A 7,066-nucleotide genomic window follows, 5' to 3' on the forward strand; every position below is an offset into this window, starting at 1 on the left:
CACTTTGCTAGGTGAATGAACCTCGGTTGGGGGGGATGCATTCATAGCTTAGGATTCCCTTCGTGCCGACACGAGGGAGGAGAGGGGCTGCTAGCTACTTCGCACTTTGCTAGGGTGAACCTCGGTTGGGGGGGGAGGGGGCATGCATTCATAGCTTAGGATTCCCTTCGTGTCGACACGAGGGGGGAGGCAAGCAATACAGTGCACTTTGCGAGAGAGGTGCCACATCGAAGTTGCATTTGGTATTTGAAAATCAAACCACCCTTTTGATACAAAAATTTGGTCCACATGCAAGTGTGTTCGTGTTCTGACCCTCTCCCGCGTCATTTTTCGCCAAATTTATGAACATTAGATAAGTCCGATGACACAACAGACACGGTTCACTCAAACTAACCGTGTGCCACACCGGTGTACCTGTCCCACACACATTCGCACAGTACATTGGGCTCCATGAGGCTCCCCCTCTCAAAAATATCTGCCCGCCTCGAGGGTTTTTCTGTTTCATAGCACACAGTTGTTATCTCCGGACCGTGTGCGATGTTTCTTGTTCCCAATCCCGCCTGCATCCCTAGAAAATATCTGCCCGCCTCGAGGGTTTTCTGTTTCATAACACACGGTTGTTATCTCCGGACCGTGTGCGATGCACTATCATCAAAATTTTCAATAGCCCGGCATTTCAATCCCGCCTTTGACTCCCGCGTAGTAAAATTTTCAGTACCCGCGTCATTTCCTCAAACACCCCGCGCCCCCTCCACACACACACACACACACACACACACACACCAAAACCTTCTCGGGCGTGCGCACACACACACACCCTCCCTCGCTCGAAACCCTAGCAAGGTCCCCACCGCCGCCACAAGGCCTCCATTGTCAACATCTGCCGGTTTTCTCGTGCAGGTTACCCACCGATCTCCATACCAGGATGCCCTGAGTTTCTTAGATGACGCCTGCCAAACGCCCCCTTTCCCACAAATCCCCGTCCCCGGCCCCATCCCCCACTCTAGAGCGCCGCAGCCTAAGCCCGGCTACGCTTCCCGTGGAGCGACTGGCCCAAAAGAGGTGTATAGTGGTCTCTTTGCCTGACGTCACCGAGGAAGCTGACAACCATTACTGGCGGCAGACACTCAAGCAGCGGGCTAGAGTATGCGGGCATGTCTCGTCCCCCGGCTATGACATCGAGGTCATCAATAGCGACGGCCTGAGGCAGGCTATGTCACAGGTTAAGTGACCCACACCCAACCCCTCGGGTTCAACCTCCATCGATCTCATCCATGGCCCCGCCGCTGATCTCCTCTCGCTCGCTGTCATTGCCATTCTACATCGCCATCGAGCCCCTTTTGTCATTTCTGAAGGACACGTTCTGCGACGCTGGCTTGGGATCCACAGCTTCCAAGTCAGACCTCATTGACGCCGACCATGAGGAGGGCACCCTCTCCGGCTCTTCCAAGGGGAAAGAGCCCATCTGCTCTTCCAAGGAGAAACTGCCCGACCGCGACATCAGGGAGGGCACCCTATAGCCGAGCTCTTCGAAGGGGAAGGAGCCCATCTGCGACAACATGGAGCGCATCCTAGGTTCTTGCTCTTCCCACGGGAACGAGCCCATCTGTGACAAGTGAGGAAACCCATGATTTGTTTTGTTGTGCCTCTTCACAGGGGGAAACCCATGATTTGTTTTGTCGAGTCCCTTTTGTAGTGTAGTGAGAATATATCTAGTTTTAATTGCTATATCTGGTTGTTTGCAGAATGCCTTGTTTATTTCAGTTGTTCACAATGTGATGCTCTATATGAGCAATTATTTACTATGCAGTACATTTCATCAATCTAGTTTTAAACATACCGATAGGAATGCATATATTTGCTTGCTGTTACGCCTGTTATAGCTAGCATATGCCTCTTTTAAAGTTTTTTGATTGTTCGGTTGTTTGTAGTTAGCATACGTCCAGTTTCAAATGCTATCTTTGGTTGTTTGTAGTATGCCTTGTTTATTCCAGTTATTCACAATGTGATGTTCTACATGTGCAAGTATGAACTATTGTGCTTAACATGCTTCTCGATGTACCTACACAGGACAATTTTGGGAACAACTGTTGTTTTCCATCAAGGTTAGTTTCATCCCATGGATTATATTTGCTCACTGTTCTGGATATTGGTAGCTGGTACCATATAGGCCGGTGGCTGATAAGGGACTAATCGGTGAATCGGACTTTTAACTGAATATATTTGCAATAACTAGGGCCATATGTAATATATCTGAGGCTACATAGCAACACGCACTGTACTTAATGTCTAAATATGCAATCGTAGGCTACATAGCAACAAGGAAGAGTGTTACATTAGTGTTCTAATGATGCATAGATATACGTAGAAGAGCAGCAGCAACAACAACAACAACAACGACAACAACAACCCTATTTGGATACTCAACTTAGCTAGAGGTTAGAGTTAGTTTCTAGCTCATTACTAACCCTAAACTAACTCCATCCAAAGAGTTGTTTGGATGGCAGGGTTTGATTGACAATAAATTCACTAGGAGAACTAGCTCCAATTAGCACCTCTTGGGTTGGATAGTTTTTTTGGGTGGGTTATAGATGCAACTAGCTCAAACTAGCCTCATGTTTAGATATACTTCAGGACTATTTGAGCCCGAACTAGCTCAAACTAACTGTAACCCCTGGATACAGCAGCAGTTAATCAGCTGATAATGTGTAAGAATGCACTAAACTCATTCTAGCCCATAATATAAGATGTTAATTCATCTAACATGTGAGTATATTGGATGTTATAAGATACACCCTCCGTTCCTAAATGTTTGTCTTTTAGGGATTTCAAATGGACTACCACATACAGATGTATATAGACATATTATAAAAGAGTGTTATTGAAAGGATCGAGATGGACCTAGAGGGGGGGGGGTGAATAGGTACAATTACAAATTTTAATTATTACTTAGCAATTTTAGGCAATAATGCAGAATATAAGGTGAGCCTAACAATTGCTAGTGTATTACTAAGTGCTAAGCAAGTAACACAAGTATGTAAGTAAGCAAGCACAATATGATATAAGTAAGTGCTAAGAGACAAGTAACCACAAGTAGAGAGTTAGGGTTAGGAATAATCGCAACTCCGGGAGACGAGGATGTATGCCGATGTTCACTTCCTTGGAGGGAAGCTACATCACCGTTAGAGAGGTGGATGTTACCACAAAGGCACACCACCGCCACGAAGTCCCACCCTATTATCCCTTTGAGAAAACACCACGAAGGCGTTTCTCAACCACTAGTGGTAGACCTTGGGGTGGTCTCCAAACCCTCACAAACTTTTCCGGGGGTAATCACAAAGGTCGATTCCTCTCTGAAAGACTCCTACCGCCTAGGAGTCCCCCACCTCCAAGAGTAACAAGAACGATGGGGAAAAGCTCAAGACTTGCTCAAATCACGAATTCCTTTGGTGCAAAGAAGGAGAAGGAGTGGATCTATCACTTGATCAGACAACTTCTCTCAAATGCTCTCAAATCCCTTTGGGTCTAAGATTTGGTGTGGAGGAGTGAGAGCGAGAGTGAAATGTGTTCTAGGGTTTGTTCAAATTGAGTGGTCCCACTTATCCCGTGGGGGAAAGGGGCTATATATATAGCGAGAGCACAAATGTGGCCGTTGTAGTGTAAGTGAATGAGCTGGCCGGACATTCGGCCTAGCAATGCACGAGAAATAGAAACAGAACATAACAGAAAATAGAGGGGCCGAACATCCGGCATATCAGGAGAACCCGGATATCCAGCAGATGGCCGGACATCCGGTGCGATCACTAGAAGGTTACAGAACCTCAGCAGTACACGGTAGTAGAGGCCGGACATCCGGCGAATCAGGAAGGCCCGAACATTCGGGGTATAACCCGGACATCCGGCGTGGAGGACAGCACAAAAGTGCTCTCAGATGGCTAGGCCCGGATATCCGGCGTGATGCCCGGACATCCGGCTTGAAGCCCGAACATCCGGCAGCCAAGAGGTAGAAACCAGAAGGTTTTATCACGTGCATGTATGGCAAGGAGGTTTGTGACAAGGGCAAGCCTTTAACTAACCCTATCGACCCCCTCTAAATAGTGCGGGATCCTATACTCAAGAGAACAAATATGAAATCAATGTTTGTGCTTCATCCTTGAGTAAAATCACTTTGTAAGCTCTTGATCCACACACATCGATGAACCGGGGACTAACGCCTGAAACTTACTTGACAACCATTATTAGTCCCCTACATGTATATTGTCGTCAACATCAAAACATGATGTAAGGGCATGATTGCGCTTTCAATCTCCCCCTTTTTGTTTGTTGATGACAACCATACATGTAGTATCATAGATGCAATAAATAATCTTAGCATTGACAATCATGAGAGAAAAAGTACAAAATAAGTATATGTTTCTATTTGCTTTTAGCTCCCCCTCAATGTGTGTATGGGATGAATATATTAAGATGTACAACATATCTTCGTATGGTAGCATATGTACCTCAAAGAGGTATAAATGTAGGAGACATGCACATATGAAACCAACATCTCATAGCCACAAGATAAGATCATATTCAGAGATATAAATGTGAGAGTATTGCACATATGAAACCAACATTTCATCATCATCATCATCATCAAAGAACTCGGGGTACTCGTCATGAGATGGAAATCCAAAAGTGGACGAGGACGGAGCCGCGGGAAGAGGATCATCATCGCTCACTGGACTCCCACAGTCACGGAGGCGTTTCTTGAGCTGATTCATGGAGATGATGAGGCGCTTCTGAACATCATGATTCTGCTGATAGCTAAAAGTGATTGCCTTCATAATAGCAGACTGAGCCTTGCCGAAGAAAGAGGCAAGACGTCCCCGAGGAGCAGACGAGGAAGAAGGAACGGAGGAAGCAGCGGGCCTAGACCCACTAGTAGGCTTCCTAGGTAGTTGAGATGCAGCAGCCGGTACAGAAGCATCCACACGCATGTGAACGGGCGGCGTCCAAATGGAATGCCCAACGGTCTTCACAACCACAAATGGAGTAGTGTGATCAATGATGGCCTGAATGAATGGAGCATATGAGAACTGACACGTCTGAATGAAGCTGGCGAGACGAATCTCATGCCAAATATAGTGAGCGGTGTTAAGAGGCTCATTAGGTGCACCATGCATACGTACCATCAGATCAATACAGTAGTTGCGAGCTCTTGACCGATCTCCCTTCTTAGGATAGAGGGTGCGAAGCACACACTAATAGAGGATGTGGTAAGGAGCACGAAAGATGGAGACCTCATTGAGGGGATATCCACGTTCCTCATTAGTGAGCACAGAGGGAGGCTTCACAAGAGGCAAGCAAGCATCAATCCCTTTGGGCTTATACTCCGGATCCATACTGTGAATGCGATGTCCAACTCTAGAGAGGCCCAAAATCTGAACAAACCGATCATAAGTGATACTCAGTGTAGTGTCATCGGTCCTCCATGTGAGAGTGTTGTACGGACCAAAGAAACGGGTGGCGTAGAACTGAAGAATGGCAGCTTCATTCCAATCACAAGTGAAGGTCGTGGCAGGACCTATAGTCATATCATCAATGATCTTGACCGGGTTGTTAGGGAACATGTCAGGATGATCACACAGGAATTTGAGATCCAAGAATTTGTGAGGAGCAAGTCCTCGCCCATGGACGAAACTGGAATAAAGATCCTGGTGCATACGAGTCCGGAACCGAGGATCCTCGGCATCAGCCACCATCTCATATTGATTGACATCTAGACCGAACACAAGATATTGACCCGCCCCCACAGTTTTGAAGTCATGAGTGGGGTGATCCCCGCTATCAGGAAGCTCCATGGAGATGCGACGACCATGAAGAATGGGCATTGCAGAACCACGTACTTGAGGTACCGGCGCCCTCCTGGTACCAGGCTTGGACAGCCCAACGGAATGTCGTGGCGCAATGTCATTCTCTTCCTCCCCAACATAGTCCGCATCATCCAGATCCGATGCCAACGGAATTGTGGACGGTGCTTGCTTCTTCTTCTTGGTAGTGGTCTATTTCTTCTTAGGCCGAGCATGTTCATCGGAGTCGGTTGAGCCTTGCCGGTGAGCGACTGAAACGGATAATAATAGCTCCCGGTGAGAAGGAGACAAGGAGTATTGAACAAGGATAAAGCAAATTAAATAGAGGAATGGGCATTTTCGATCATGAAAATAGGACAAGTCCAAGTGATAGATCAAGAATGTGACATTCCCATGATTAAGTTGATTAGCCGAGTACATGGAGAGATGTATAGGCTTAGGCAAGAAATAGAAAGATATTCATGAGAGATAATGAAACCCTAAGATGATTTTGTCATAACAAGACAAAGATGCAAGAGATATAGCATCCATACCCCTAGAAGAGGGCTCGAGGTGCTCGGAGCCGACGTTCTTGGTGTGTGCCATGAAAAAGTTGTTGACGTTTTGAGTCAGGTATGTCTGTGCAGTCCAAATCTAAATGCAGAACATGAGAGACTTGGACTCTATCTTCTCTTGGCCCAAAAGTGACGTGAGAGGACTTTTTGAACAGAACCTACACTTCTCCTTTTCCCTTATCTTCATATGTGGATTGTACAAATGTTAACCTAAACTTCTCCTTTTCCCTTATCTTCATATGTGGATTGTACAAATGTTAACCTAAACTTGTCCTTTTCCCTTATCTTCATATGTGGATTGTACAAATGTCTCATACACCTGCAATTAGATAAAACACAAAAGTGTGTGAAGTATTTTTTTTCTGGATAACATAAATAGATTATTGAATAGTTTGCACTAGAAATCACCTGACAAATGTGCATGTATGCAATATTTTTTGTAGTATCCAAGGTAGTCATGTCCTCATCACGATCCCTCCCGAGAGATTCATGCCACAATACAAGAAATCGATTGGATAGACTGTATATCGGGAGGACGAGAATCTGTGGGTAGCAGATCGGGGCCGGAGGTTGGAGGAGAGGGTCGGGGCAGCGCCGGAGCGTTGGCCCGGCGGCGGTTGTGTGGCGAGATGGGGATATGAACGAGAGAGAGAGAGA

Source organism: Triticum dicoccoides, chromosome 2A (genome assembly GCF_002162155.2).
Source record: "Triticum dicoccoides isolate Atlit2015 ecotype Zavitan chromosome 2A, WEW_v2.0, whole genome shotgun sequence".
NCBI lineage: Eukaryota > Viridiplantae > Streptophyta > Magnoliopsida > Poales > Poaceae > Triticum > Triticum dicoccoides.